Source organism: Nycticebus coucang, chromosome 10, assembly GCF_027406575.1.
Source record: "Nycticebus coucang isolate mNycCou1 chromosome 10, mNycCou1.pri, whole genome shotgun sequence".
NCBI classification, from domain to species: Eukaryota; Metazoa; Chordata; class Mammalia; order Primates; family Lorisidae; genus Nycticebus; species Nycticebus coucang.
Window position 1 is genome coordinate 128,423,681 of NC_069789.1, and position 15,974 is coordinate 128,439,654.

At 47.2% G+C, this 15,974-nt stretch overlaps 1 pseudogene; it reads right to left on the minus strand.

The window, feature by feature from the left end:
* Nucleotides 1-14,395: 14,395 nt before the first annotated feature.
* On the minus strand, nucleotides 14,396-15,510 carry LOC128597057 (glutamine synthetase-like; annotated as a pseudogene).
* Nucleotides 15,511-15,974: the final 464 nt, after the last annotated feature.

Below are 15,974 nucleotides of genomic sequence, written 5' to 3' on the forward strand. Positions count from 1 at the left end.
CCTTGGCTATTGATGATGGACCCCAAAGTCCCATGGGATTACCTGCTTGAAAAGATAGGTCAGAGAAGTATTCCCTGCTTGCATTCACCTGAGATCAAAGACAGGTGTGAACAGGACTGTCCAAGCCTGTTGCTTCTTTTTTTTTTTGAGACAGAGCCTCAAGCTGTCACCCTGGGTAGAGTGCTGTGGCATCATAGCTCACAGCAACCTCCAACTCCTCAGCTCAAGTGATTCTCCTGCCTCCACCCTCCAAGTAGCTGCAACCACAGGCGCCCACCACAACGCCCGGCTATTTTTTGGTTGCAGCCGTCATTGTTATTTGGCGGGCCTGGGCTGGATTCAAACCCGCCAGCTCAGGTGTATGTGGCTGGCGCCTTAGCCGCTTGAGCCACAGGCGCCGAGCCAAGCCTATTGCTTTTGTGAGGTCCCCCCAGATCATGGCATGCAAGCCTGTCAGTACCTAGAATGGCCCCTTGGACAGATTGTGGGAAACCTCTGTCCCTTGAGGTCACCCTGGGGGAAGAGAACATACTAGTTGCTCAAATGTGAAAGAAAATTATTTTCCTTTTTTCCCTTCAAAGAGAATTTCAATTTTATGCAGTGGTTTATATTAGCTCCTAAACAGGAAATATAAAAAGCAGCAGGTTCACTAAATACACCTAAGTTATCAGTAGTCTAACCAGTTTTTGAAAGAATATTGTTGTTTGTTTTTCAACTTCCTCTGCTGTATGCCCGTGCTCAGGTGACTGGGAGAGCATCACAAGCCTTACAGCATGGATCCCGCTGGTGGGGAAAAGGTAATGTCATTTCTCTTTAAAAACTTTCACATAAGTCCTTTTATGGTCCTTATCTCAGGAGCATTTCTGCCCTTTCTATCAGCTTCTTTCACTGGATAGCATTCTCTTGACAAAGTGTTTATTCCTAAAATAGATCACAGCTATGTAAAAAGCCCTTACCAAAGTGTTTTGAAGTTTTGATTCTGAAGATTTGTCTTTCTCCAGTTCCTGGAAAGAGATGTGTTCTTTTGGGTTTCTCCCTGTGCCATGTGTGGCTGGCTCTGCTGCATGACGGGCACGTTTGGAGTCATGCTCTGGAAGAATGGGAGAAGGGATCCCAGACTGAAGGCAGAGGCCCTTCTCTTTGTTGTTTTTTGAGACAGAGTCTTGCTCTGTCATCCTGGGTAGAGTGCCATGGTGTCATCATAACTCACAGGAACCTCAAACTCCTGGGCTCAAGCCATCCTCTTGGCTTATCCTCCTGAGTAGCTGGGACTACAGGTGCCCTCCACAACACCTGGCTAGTTTTTCTATTTTTAGTAGAGATGGGGTCTCGCTCTTGCCCAGGCTGGTCTCAAACTCCTGAGCTCAAGTGATCCACCTGCTTCGGCCTCCCAGAGTGCTGGGATGGTAAGGTGTAAGCCACTGCACCCGGCCTCTGTTTGTTTGGTTTTATATTCAGAGGATCCTCAACTTCCTCATGATTCAACTTCAGACTTTTTGACTGATTACAAGCGTGAGCCACCACATCTGGCCTACAGTGGATATTGTTACTGGGGCACACATGGAGATTCCCTATCAATTGTGTGGCAACGTATTAATCTGAGACAGTGACACAGATTTTTTAGTCTGCTGAAAATGCATGTTTCTCAATCTTCAGCTTTTGAGGGGGGGTCTCACCTGCAGAAAGACCTGGCGCAGTGCCCCCTGCTGGTGAATGGCTGCCAGGCATTTGCATCTTTGACGGACAGAATGGGTCCCTTTGCTGACATGGAGCTGGGGGGTGAGGCTGAGCCTGCCAGGTTATTTCAGATCAGGTCATAAAAGTAACAGAAGGTCGACTTGATATAAAACGAGCAGCTCCCGGTTTTCTCCACATTTTTTAGACGTGTGATGATTTGCTGTAGCTTTCTTTGGCTGATAAAATATGAACACTTCACAAAATGTTTGTATTTCAGCCTCTGCCTTCGTTCATTTAACAAGCCATTTCGCCCTCATTCCCAGGAGCTGTGTTCTTGTTCTGTTGGCCAAACCTAACTCGGGCCTCGGCAAAGAAGATTTTAAACATATTTTAGAAGTGTTAATTTTTTTTAAACAACTAGAAAAGCATTATAAACAGAAAAGCCCCTTTTACAATTTCAGTGATATGAATCAACACTCACTTGTGCAGGTTTCCAAAGGATGATGAACATATTAAGGAAAATCAATTAAAACTGGGAACCAACGTGGTGTTTAGACTATTTTAACTCTGACCTCCAGTGAAGCTGCTTGCTTCACGATGAATAATTATCTCCTTAACTTTATTCCTGTGGTGTGCGGGGCTAACTGCTCTGTTATACTTCTGCGGTGGGCATGTCATGGCCGTGCCTCTCTTGTAGCCTTTAATTCAGGAATGTAGTACACACTTCAGGATTTCAGTGCCGAGGTTCAGGAGCAGGTGGCTTGTTTACCCACGCATTTCCACGAGGCGGGAAGAAACCAGGACAATGTGAATACTCAAACCAAGTGAGGAAGGCATATCAAGATGGAGGCAGCACCCACTCTTTCTTTTTTTTGAGACAGAGTCTCAGTCGTCACTTAGGTAGAGTGCCCTGGCATCATCATAGCTCACAGCAACCTTGATTCCTGGACTCAAGGATTCTCTTGCCTCAGACTCCTGAGGAGCTGGGACTACAGGGGCCCACCACAAGGCCCGGCTAGTTTTTCTATTTCAGTAGAGATAATGTCTCGCTCTTGCTCAGGCTGGTCTCAAACTCCTGAGTTCAGGTGATCTCCCCGGCTCAGCCTCCCAGAGTGCTGGGATTCCAGGTGCGAGCATGATGCCAGGCCTGGGAACACTCACTCTTGAGTGAGTCCTGGGAATTGGCCATTGTGGAGGTCACTGCTACATTGATGGGTTAGTTTCCGTGGACCAGTGGGACAGAAGTCTGATTACACCTGGTTTATGAGAGAATAGGCATTTCCTCTTCCTTGTTCCTTTTTGTCCCACATCTCTTCCTTAACTTTCCCTTCCTAAAAAAAATCCTTTTAAAAGCCATCAGGTAGTTGACTGGGTGCCCGTAGCTCAATGGTCAGGGTGCCAGCCACATACTCTAGGGCTGGTGGGTTTGAACCTGGCCTGGGCCTGCTAAACAAACAAACAAACAAACAAAATAGCCGGGTGTTGTGGCAGGTGCCTGTAGTCTCAGCTACTTGAGAGGCTGAGGCAAGAGAATTGCTTAAGCACAAGAATTCGAGGTTGCTGTGAGCTGTGATGCCACGGCACTCTACCAAGGGTTACACCTTGAGACTCTGTCTCAAATAAATAAATAAGATAAAAGCCATCAGGTAGGACCCAGCAAGGTACACACCCACATAGAACACCAGGGAAGCCTCAGCTCCCTGGAGCAGCTGAGGAGGGTGTCAGAACTGGCCTGGGTGAGGTGTGATGGTCTGACACAGCACACTGGAGGCAGAGTGGGCTAAGAAGGCCTCCTGGTGGGTCGTTGGCCCCACTGGGGACGTCAGAGCATTGGGGTGTACAAAGCATTTGTGTGGGACACCAGCCCAGTGTGGGGAGTCTGAAACTGAGTGGGGTAAAGAAGTTTTCTGTATAAGAGGGCAGCTCCACTTCCTGTGATTCAAGACCTAGCTCACGGCCACAGCCTCTGGAATGAGAACATCCCCCTGTGCTCTGATAGCACCCTGGGGACACTACCCACCTGTCTCCCAATGTGCGCTCCTCTCTCTCCGCCTCATCACAAGCGTGATTCCTGGCAGCAGAGCACCTGACGGGCAGTTGGGACATAGCCACTGGGGAGGAGCCCGCGTTCTGAGCCATATTGAGCACCACCACTTATTGGCTGTGTGGCCTTGAGCACGTTACTTACCCTCTCTGTGCTTTCTTCTTCATTTGTGAGATGGAGATATTTAAAGATCTTACCTGATAACACTGTTGCAAGGATTAAAAACGAAATAATGGCCTGTGAAGTGGTAACAGTGCCGGGCAGATTGTAAGTGCTCAATGAATGTCACTGTCATTATCAGGCCATAGCAGATATGAAGGCTAAAGTATGATGTAAAAAGAACCAGAATCTGGGTGGCGCCTGTGGCTCAACGAGTAGGGCGCCGGTCCCATATGCCAGAGGTGGCGGGTTCAAACCCAGCCCCGGCCAAAAAAAAACACACACACAAAAAAGAACCAGAACCTGTTACCAGCCTGCTATTCAGTGCCTCTTTCTCCAGGCCTGTCTGGTGAATTGTGCAAGTTGTTTTGGAGCCAATTTTCATGCACAAGGAGGGGCGTGAGATGGTTTCTCTGGGGGTGCCGGGTACCTGGCAGACCCATCTGGGCAGTTTGATAACCTTGTCCTTGGTGAGTCGGGCCTGGAGGCCTGGCCATGGTCCCAACATGCGCGTTTCTACAAAGCCCCCAGGTGGTCGCTTTCCTGATTGGAACTGGCTGGTCGCTGAGGTTTCCTCCACCTCTGAAGTCCTTCAATTCTGTTGTTATCTCTCTTGTTACACTTCTGGTTTCTGAGTGTAATGGGGAAGGATCTGAACCACTCCTAGCAATCAAAGCTTTAGGAAGGATTTACTAGATGGCATTTTACTTAATTGTGAAGAAATTGCATTTTCTTATGAAACCACCTTCTTAAATCATTCATTTGGATTTCATAAGGGTTTTAAAACAAATTTTGACTTAAGCAGATGAAGAATCCACCTGCCATGATGCTTATAGAACAGTTTGGTAACTTCCTTCTCTACTACGGGGTGGTGTTTTCACTGAGAGACCTAGTCTTGGGGAGTCTGGCCAGGAGGCAAACATATCCCTGTACGGACACCTCCCCCCCAACTCCATTAGCCTGCCCTGAGGCAGGAGGCTGGGGTATCTTTTTTTTTTTTTTTTTTGAGACCGAATCTTACTCTGTCACCCTGGGTAGAGTGCTGCACAGTCATCACAGCTCACAGCAATGTCAAACTCTTGGGCTTAAGAGATCCTCCTGCCTCAGCCTCCTGAGTATCTGGGACTACAGGTACCCACCACAACACCTGGCTAGTTTTTCTATTTTTAGTACAGGTGGGTCTTGTTCTTACTCAGGCTGGTCTCGAACTCCTGAGCTCAGGTGATCCGCCTGTCTTGGCCACCCAGAGTGCTAGGAATACAGGTGTGAGCCACCGCACCTGGCCGAGGCTGGGTTATCTTGATCACACATCAAAGAGAGCACATATTTTTATGTGTGGAATAAATGTAGTATTGCTTTTTTACAGTTGTCGAAGTAAGTTAGGGTGAAGATGGTGGATTCAACACGTTTACTTTTGTTCTCTCTTCGAACCCTACCAAAAGAAGAATAAGAGTTTTTTTTTTTAGACAGAGGCTCACTATGTTGCGCTTGGTAGAGTGCCGTGGCGTCACAGCGCATAGAAACCTCAATCTCTTGGGCTTAAGTGATTCTCTTGCCTCAGCCTCCCAAATAGCTGGGTCTACAGGTGCCTGCCACAATCCCTGGCTATTTTTTTTGGTTGTAGTGGTTGGCACCCACATAGCTGAGCTACAGGTGCTGAGCCCCAAGATATTTTTTTTCTTTTTTTGCAGTTTTGGCTGGGGCCGGGCTTGAACCCACCACCCCCAGTATATGGGGCCAGAGCCCTACTCCTTGAGCCATGGGTGCCGACCCTCAAGAGATTTTTTTTTTAAGAGAAAAATCTATTAGGATGAACAGAACAAGACAGAGGAAGTTAGCAACAACTTTGTAGGCTAGAAGGCACATGGATGAGGTGAGCTACTGAGCAGACGGAAGAAAGAAAGCCATGTGCTCCACGACCAGGGGAAATGCCAAGGAGAATCCTAATTTATTTGGGGAAAAAAAGTCCCCCCAAGGCTTAGGAATAGGAAGTTGAAGGTGGGCCTAAAAATAGGAAAACTTCATGAAAAGCTGTCACAGGGCCAGTTAGAGGCCCAGCCCCTCACCCTGCCTCTGCACTCCTGGGCGGCTGTCCCCTTCTGCACCAGCAGAGGGATGGGATTTTGTAATCCTGGGAGGTGAAGATGGAGGGCCTGGTTCACCCAGCACTTGTCCCATCTGCTTCCTGGTCTCTCTGTGCACGCTGAGTCTTGCAATAAGCTTGGAGGACTTCAGTTTGCACACTTACAACTGTCCAGTGAGTGGCCCTGTGATCCCTTCAGCCTTTTCCCTTCTCTGAGCTGTGGCCCGATCATCACTGGGTCCCACTGACTTCCTCGGACGTTGCTTTCTGAGTGATGCTCATGTCCTCCTAGTTAAGCTGCCTCCGCCACGGTTGTTCCCTAACTGGGTCCTCCCTGCCACGGACTGCTCTGCTCTTTCCTGGCCCTTTTCCTAGGCCAGTGCTACATGAGAACAGCTCTTGCTCTGGGCACAAGTGACAGCCTGGTCATTACTCCTGGCAGCTGATGTGCAGGCCTCACTGGCTCTTCCTGCAGGCTTCAGCTCAGTTGGGCGCGCTCTCCCCGGTGCCACCGTCAGCCCCTTGCCTGCATTTGTCTTCCCTCAGACCCTGGGCAGACTCCTCCTTCCTCAAGGCCTGGTCCTGACCTCCCCTTCTCCCCAGGTGGCCTCCCACAGCCTCTCCGGATCTCTGGGCTCCAGGCTACTCTCCCTGACAATCCCTGGGTCTGATTCCTGGCCTTGCTTGTAGCCACTTGCCAAGGTGCTCCCCAGCTTTCCGTGCCTTCCTCATACCACATCCCTGGCCCCTGGTGTTTTTTTAAATTTCAGATTAATATGAGAGTACAAATGCTCAGGTTACATTGTTTTCATTTCTAAGGTCAAGTTCAAGTTGCAGTTTTTACTTTTCCCCGGGGGCGAGCTGAACACCCTCACCTCCTGCACATTAGGTGAGACCTTGCCGGTCACCCTCCCTCCTCCCCTTTCCCTGTTCCCTTCTCTCCCCTCCTGTCACTAGAATCTTCACGTCATTAGAATATACTTGTGTTTTCCTTTACTGTGGGCATGTAGTTGTTTAAATACGGTGTTTGAGTTGATATTACTTTTTGGGTCTGTGCATCCTGAGTGTTTTCCTCTGTTAGGAGAAAAGTTGGGATATAAACAGTGTTCTTTCCGCGCCCCCCTTTATTATCTTCGCTCTTTTGGTAACATTGAGCTTTTCTCTAACATGTTTCCTATTCTTTTATTATGTGCTTGGCTGGTGCCATTTCCCAAATCTCATTCTAATTTTCCCCGGAGGGCAGCCTTCATTACTGCTGCTGCTGAGCACTAGGAAGGGAGTGTTGACGTGGGGTCCCCTTGTTTCTGGGCCTCACTCTTAAAGTGAGCACCGTCAGTGGGTAATCACACAGCTGCCCAAGGCCACAGGCTGTCTCTTAACGGCGTTACTCTTCCCAGGGGACTTCTGTGTTTATTCCTTGCTCATTCTTCTACAGTTTTCTGTCTGATCTGTGAGGTTTAATGCATTAAGGTTCTTGGAAGTCTAGATAATAGTAGGTCTTATGTGAAATTTATTATTTCAAGTATAGAAAGTCTATTGAAATACTGTAAATGAAAGACACCAGGCCGGGCACCCATAACTTAGTGGTTAGCACACCGGCTGCTGGTGGGTTTAGCCTAGGCCTGCTAAACAAAAAAACAAGCAAGCAAAAAATAGCCGGGCGTTGTAGCGGGCACCTGTAGTCCCAGCTACTGAGGAGGCTGAGACAAGAGAATCGCGTAAGCCCAAGAGTTTGAGGTTGCTGTGAGCTATGACACTATTGCACTCTACTGAAGGTGACATAGTGAGATTCTGTCTCAATTAAAAAAAAAAAAGAAGAGGCTTGGCACCCATAGCTCAGTGAGTAGGGCTCCAGCCACATACACCGAGGCTGGCAGGTTTGAGCCTGGCCCCGGTCCTGCTAAACAATTACAACTGCAACAAGAAATAGCTGGGCGTTGTGGCAGGTGCCTATAGTCCCAACTATTTGGGAGGCTGAGGCAAGAGAAATCGCCTAAGCCCAAGAGTTTGAGGTTGCTGTGAACTGTGATGCCACGGCACTCTACCAAGGGTGACATAGTGAGACTCTGTCTCAAAAAAAAAAAAGATATCAGAAAACTGGGAAGGATTTTATTTATGTTCATTAAATTAATCAACTTCCCTTGATCTAAATACATTCTAATGTTTGGTTAATTTTCATGAATCTCAAAATGGAAAAGCCTTCAGAAGCCAGAAGAGTGGCCTGCAGGGTTGGAATCCAAGAGGCTGAAGCAGCACAGCTGACCTCATCTGTTCGGCCTCCCCTACACACCTTCCCTGATTATCTAGTTAAGTTTTCTCCATGATTGTGAGGGTGTTTGTCTCAAAGACTTTGGGGGAGGTAGTCACACAGAGACAAAAGGCGTTGTGATATCAGTAGTGTAAGGTTACTTTGATGATAAGTAGTGAAATTGGGAAATAAACAGTGTTCTTTCTGCGCCCCTGTTTATTATCCTTTCTTTAATGAAGATTCATTAAGAAGATTCATTAAGAATCTTCATGCAGATTCATAAGATCTTTTCTTTAATGATTCCCTTAGATATTTTGTTAAGTGAAAATTAACCTTTCTGTTGTTTATACATTTTGCCATGTCAGAGTGAAGACTACTTTGATGTTATGTCCTATCAGATAAAGTTAAAATTTTCTAGGTTTGTTACCTTGTATTCCCACTCCAAAAACTGTTAGAATTGTAACTGAGGCAGAACAGAATTGAGAGGCCACTCCTGCTGTTCTCCAGAACTGTGGGCCCTCCGACAGTAAAGCTCGTTGGGCCTAATCCCTGTCTCTGCATCAGGCTAATAGGACAGGTGGCTGCTCCCTATTTCTTAGGTAACACTCAGAGATCATCTAACAGTGTCCCTTCCTGGAATGTTCCATCATGGACACATGGCTTGTTGTTGGCAGAGTTGTGACAAGAGCCTGTGTCGTCTTCTTTTTTTTTTTTTTTTTTAGAGACAGAGTCTTACTTTGTCGCCCTAGGTAGAGTGCTGTGGCATCACAGCTCACAGCAACCTCCAGCTCTTGGGCTTAGGCGATTCTCTTGCCTTAGTCTCCCGAGTAGCTGAGACTACAGGCGCCCGCCACAATGCCCGGCTATTTTTTGTTGCAGTTTGGCAGGGGCCGGGTTTGAACCCACCACTCCTGGTCTATGGGGCTGGCGTCCTATGCACTGAGCCACAGGCGCCACCAGAGCCTGTGTCTTCTAATGCAGGCTTTTCCCACCGTGCCTCCGACCTGTGTGTCCCTCATGTCATTTCCCTCGTTCCTATAAATATCTAAGCATATGTAGACACCCACGTTCTCCTTGAGTCACCACTTTTGGAAAGGGAGAGTTGTCTTGCCTAGTGACATTTTTGGTAAGATGGCTTTGGCTTTAAGGCATTTAAATTTGGTTATTTTTTCTCCCTGTAAAACCTATTTTTTAACTGAATATTCACTTAAAATTATCTCCCATTTACAGATCATGTATGTTTTATTGAACATATGCTTAACAAACAGCATGTGGATGACCTTTGAATGCTTTTATGAATGAATGAGAGAGTTTGGTCACTGAAATCCCCAATCCCTTCAGAGTCTCAGTCCTCTAAGTGTAGAGTCTGCGCAGATTAGAGTCTGCTTGAGGGTCTTTGGAATATGGGAAGTAGTTGTATTCGAATCTGTCATGTCAGCTTTTTTCAGGTTATCTTCCTTGTCACCTTTTCTGAAAATGCAATTAACTGGGGTACCTTGAATTTCTTTTCAATTTTAGACATAAGCGTTTAGTACTTTACACCCATAGTGCCAGCCAATTGGCTTTGTTTGCTTTCCTTTTGGAGGGTTGATATCTATTATTTTAGACTTTGTGGTCAAATGGTCCCTCACCTAGCTCTGCTGTTGAAGTGGGAAAGCAGTGTCAGAAAGCCAAATTTCAACCATCAAGTATGATTTACTCATAAAAAAGGTGGAGACCTTCCATCTTTTGTATTAACCTGGATAGAGTTGGAGCGCATTCTCTTTAGTAACAAGAAGGGAAAAGCAAGTATCTGACGTACTCAATGCTAATATGAGGCCAGTAGATGAACTAATACTTGCCCACATAAGAGAAAAACTCCATTTAACTCAAGTTGGGGGAAGGGGGTAAAAAGGGAAGAGGAGGAGGAAGAGAAGGGAGGGTGGGGCGGGAGGAGGGAGACAGAGAGGGGATTAGGGAGGGAGAGAAGAGGGAGGAAATAGGGGTGAGGGAGGAGGAAGGGTGGGAGAGAAGGGAGAGGGAGTTGGGGGAGGGGGAGGGATAGAGGGAGGGGAAGGGAGTGAGAGGAAGGGGAGGGGAGTAGTGGGGAGAGAAGGAGGGAGGGTGGAGGGAGGGGAGGAGGAGGGAGGGGGTTGGCATGGTCTCCCTTACTGGCACGATGGGAGGGTACATGGCACACCACCTGTGGGAGGGGTACAACTACATTAGTGACCTCACCTAACACACACACACACCTTGTAACCTAATTGTCTGTCCCCTCATATTAATCGGAAATTTAAAAAAAGCCAAACTTTTACTAGTGACTCATGAACTGGGCATCATCCCCACCTCAAAATAGAAAGGTGCTGTGTCAGACACAGTGGAACGGAACCGTTGCTTTTTGTAAGGTGGCTGGGGCAGGGACACGGAAGCGGTCTAGGACAGAAAGGAGGACTGGCTGACACCCCGCCCTGGCTGGCTTCCGGCGTCTCCTCACCAAGGTCAGCGCAGGGCAGACATCCTCATCCCACCTGCTCAGCAGGCTGATTGGTTGCTGCAAATCTCCTGTTATGGGGAACAACTGGTCTGTTTGGAGATTTTTATACTTCCTTAAAGTTTAGGTTTTCTTTTAAAATTTTATTATTATTATTATTTTATTAGTATTAGATCATAGCTGTGTACATTAATGCGCTCATGGGGCACCATGCACTGGTTTTATAAACAGTTCGACACATTTTCATCACACTGGTTAACATAGCATTCCTGGCATTTTCTTAGTTATTGTGTTAAGACAATCATATTCTGCATTCACTAAGTTTCACATGTACCCTTGTTAAAGTTTAGGTTTGATTAAGTGGCACTTAGCACTGAGTGACTTCAGTTTGGTGTGGCCTGTTGGGGCCCAGGGCAGGAGCTTGGAGCCCAACACTGGCCTCCTGAAGTTTCTGTTGCTCAGTCACAGAAGGCTGCAAATGCATGGGCGGGGCCATTCAAGAAAAGCTACATTAGCAAATAAATAAATAAATAATAATAATAATAAAATAACTGTACTTGGCCTGTTTCTGGTCTAAACTGTTGTTAAGGATTTTTTTTTCTTTTTCAAGAGCTAGTGGCAGTCTCTACACTCCCCCTCAACCCAAAGGCACCCACCACGCCTGGAATCAGAATAGAAATAGCGGTGGTGAATCGGTCTCCCAGCGGGAGATGCCGTCTCCAGTTTCCATCTGTCTAAATGCCATCTAGAAAGCCCTCCCACCCAGCTCTGTCCTTTCTCCCTCCCTGAACTCTGCTGGCGTTCTCATTTGGGGGCTTTTCAGCCTCTTCCCAAGCTCTGAGAGCTCAGCGGTGAGAGCACCATGCGCTGAGTTCAGGGAGCATTCTGGAGCAACCGTCAGCCCCCCTCACTTGGGAGGAGCCCTGCTTTGGAGGGGGCTGTAGGACAGGCACTTGATCAAATTAGCAAAAAACACAGTTGTGTTTTTGTTTTTTTTTTTCCTGTTGCCCTCGGTAGAGTGCTGTAGCATCATAGCTCACAGCAACCTCAAACTCCTGGCCTCAAGGGATTCTCCTGCCTCCGCCTCCCAAGTAGCTGGGACTACAAGTGCCTGCCACAATGCCCAGCTGTTTTTTGATTGCAGTTGTTGTTGTTAGCAGGCCTGGGTCGGGCTCAAACCCACCCCCTTTGGTGTATGTGGCCGGCATCCTACTCACTGAGCTACGGGTGCAGAGTCGAAACCCAGTTATGCTTTTAAGGTTTGACTTTCTCAGAAAGGCGTCTGGGTCTCTTGTGGAAATGAGGATTTTAGAAACCATAGGAAATTTAGGGCAGAACCAACACAGCCACAAAGACAGAGCACAGAGTGTTAGGGCAGTTGTGTCATTCAGCTCTTTGAGTACAAATGGCCCCAAACCATTTTACGTTATTTTATCTTTTGGGGCGGAGTCTCACTCTGTTGCCCTGGGTAGAGTGCTGTGGCATCATAGCTCACAGCAACCTCAAACTCCTGGGCTCAAGGGATCCTCTGCCTCAGCCTCCTCAGTAGCTGGGACTCCAGGTGCCCACCATAACACCGGCTAGTTTTTCTAGGGGAAAAACTTTTTAGAAGAGATAGGGTCTGCTCTTGCTCAGGCTGGTCTCAAACTCCTAAGCTCAAGCAATCCACCCGGGTTTGGCCCCCCAGAGTGCTGGGATTACAGGCCTGGTCCAGAACGCATTTTAAATGCTGGAAATAAAGCCATCACTTCCTACCTGAGGGACCTAAGTAAGTTTCTTTAAAAAAAATATTGTTGGGCGGCGCCTGTAGCTCAGTGAGTAGGGCGCCGGCCCCATATACCAAGGGTGGTGGGTTCAAATCCAGCCCCTGACAAACTGCAACAAAAAAATAGCCGGGCATTGTGGCGGGCGCCTGTAGTCCCAGCTACTTGGGAGGCTGAGGCAAGAGAATCGCCTAAACCCAGGAGCTGGAGGTTGCTGTGAGCTGTGACACCACGGCACTCTGCCGAGGGTGATAAAGTGAGACTCTGTCTCCAAGAAAAAAAATATTGTTAAACTTACCAGTTTTCTCACCTGGATGATGGAACTGTGACAGTACCAACCTTATTTGGATGATGGGGAGTATTAAATGAATTAAAATGCACCAGGTTGTAGAGCAGTGTCTAGTGTGCCGTGAGCAGCTGGTCAGCGTGGGCTCTTGTCATTTGACGTGCAGAGCCAGGCATGAGCTTCCTGACCCCAGGACCAGTGATGACCAACAGCAGTGATTTTCTTTTTTTTTTTTTTAATTTATTTATTTTTATTAAACCATAGCTGTGTACATTAGTATGATCGTGGGGCACCATACACTTGGTTCATAGATCGTTTGACACATTTTCATCACATTAGTTAACATAGCTTTTGTAGCATTTTCTTAGTTATTTTGCTAAGACTTTTACATTCCACATTCACTAGGATTCACATATACCCTTGTAAGATGCACCGCAGGTGTAATCCCATTAATCCCCCTCCTCCCCCCTCCCTCCCCTCCCTCCCCTCCCTTTCCCTTTTCTCCCTATTCTTAGGTTGTAACTGGGTTATAGCTTTCATGTGAAGGTCCTACATTAGTTTCATAATAAGGGTGAGTACATTGGGTACTTTTTCTTCCATTCTTGAGACACTTTACTAAGAAGAATATGTTCCAGCTCCATCCATGTAAACATGAAAGAGGTAAAGTCTCCATCTTTCTTTAAGGCTGCATAATATTCCATGGTGTACATATACCACAATTTATTAATCCATTCGTGGATCGATGGGCACTTGGACTTCTTCCATGACTTAGCAATTATGAATAGGGCTGCAATAAATATTCTGATACAAATATCTTTGTTATGGTGTGATTTTTGGTCTTCTGGGTATATGCCCAGTAGGGGGATTAGCAGTGATTTTCAACCTGTGTGCCACTGCACACTGGTGTGCCTGGAGAGGATCTTAGGTGTGCTGCAAATAATTTTTAAAGATCATTAATTAAATTACTTTAGAAATAATTCAAAGGACAGTAAGTATATTCTTTTTTTTGTTTTTACATTTAAATATAAAAATACTACTCTGCTTTTTGTTATAAAGGAGAACCAAGCAATAAGAATCTTTTCTTCTTTTAAGGTAGGAATATCCATCAGTTTACTCTGAGCTCTTTGCTGAGGGGAGGGCATTTAGCCCCAAGCAAGGGAAGTGTGGCCTGAGACCAAGGGAGTTTCCCTCCCTGAGCGCCAACCTCTACACTCTCTAATTCCCACTTACAGTAGAATGTTGTTTATAACCTCTTCTGACTTTTCCACCAAGGGAAGTTCCTAACCCAGAGTAAGCCGGGTCTTCCCCTTTCAGGTAACCTGAAGTCCTCCCCCTCTAGCAGATGTGCTCTCCCCGGGTAGCTATGCCTACTGGACAAGCTCACCCCATTAAGTGGAAGTAGTGGTTACGCCCCTCCCTGCCCACTAGTGTACTAGAAAGCTTCAGTGATAGGGAAAAAAAAGGAGGGTGGGTGCAAAGAGATTAAGAACTTGACCCCTCTATCTTGGCCAAAGAAAACAAGATTAACTGGGCATGAGGAATAAAGAAAAGACCTTGATATTCCGCTCTTTTGAGTTACAATTGGGGCAATTGGGAGTGGGGGAAAGATTTGGAGTGGGAGGGAGAATCAGAAGGAGCTCAACGGCTGGAAGTCTAGTTCATTTAGTTTTTGTACTGGAAGGGCTCATCGCCAGTTTCGTTGAGAAGACACGTGCGGATGAGGGATTCTGTCACTGAGTTGGGGTTGCAGTTGGCAGAGGGATGACCGTCTTCAAAGTAGCCCTTCTTCTCCTGGCCAACAGTCCAGGGAATGCGGATGTTGGCACTACGGTTGGCTACACCAGTGGAAAAGTTGTTGATGCTGGAGGTTTTGTGGAATCCAGTTAGGCGCCGGACATTGTCCAGGCCCCCTTGGGATCGTAGGTGTGAATGTGGTACCAGTGCTGCTTGCTTAGTTTCTTGATGGCCTCCTCAATGTACTTCAGACCATTCTCCTCCTGCGTGGCCTTGGTGCTGAAGGTGGTACAGCAGCCTGCCCTGTTCCAGTTCCCAGCAATGGGCTTGGGATCAAAGGTTACTATCACTCCAAAGTCTTCACACACTCGATGCAAGATGAAACGAGCCACCCAGAGATGATCTCCCATGCTGATTCCTTCACAGGGTCCAATTTGGAATTCCCACTGGGCAGGCATGACCTTGGCATTAGCCCTGGCAATCTTGACTCCAGCATACAAGCTGGCTCAGTAGTGAGCCTCCACAATATCCTGCCATAGGCTCTGTCTGCTCCCACACCACAGAAAGAAGGACCCTGGGGCCCAGGGAAGTTGATGGAGGGCCAATCGTAGGGGTGCCCATCTGTCCCCATCAGAGCGTATTCCTGCTCCTTTCCAAACCAGGGTTGCTGGGTGCTCACCATGCCAATTGTCCGCTTACAGGGGTGCCTCAAATTGGTCTCTGCAGGCTTTCGATTATATTTGAAAACTTCACAGTTTTCACTTCCACACCCTTGCGGAAAGGGTCCCGGAACACCGCAGCAGGCATGACATACACGTCACTGTTGGAGCCTTCAGACTGTAAAGTACTAGAGCCATCAAGATGCCACTCAGATAACTCCTCTGCACACTTGGGCTCGCAGTCCAGGGTGCGGGTCATACAGCGTAGACCTTCTCTGGTACTATCGATCCCGATATCCATGGCTTGGACTTTCTCCCCTGAGGTGGGGACATATACACCTGCGTGATGCCTTTGTGTAAGTGGGAACTTGCTGAGGTGGCCATGGTGGAAGAGGTCCTGGGCGGTGAGCAGGCAGGCGGGTGGCGGCCCTGAAGAGAGGAGAGGAGGCCCATGTGCCCCTCAAAGGCCCCACTCTTCCCTCATCCTCGACTCTCTATTCTTTTTTTTTAACCTTTTTTTTGGTCAATATAATTTAAGTGTGCTGCATAGGTTTAACTACAGGTTCAAGTGTGCCACGAGATAAAGAAGGTTGAAAAACACTGACTTAGAGCAATGATAAGCCAAACTGTCACCTGGGGAGAGAGTCCAGCATTTATCCTGCCTTTCCTCGGTGACCTGAGGGAATGGCACCAAGAGGTAGAAGAGGGATATATTTCTTTATGTCATAAGATTATTCCAATGACTAAATGAAAAGGAAATGACAGAATTAGAATATCACCATTTTAATGGATTTAGATCTGGTGCATTGACAGCTGCTCACATCACAGAAAGAACGATCTTCCAACCC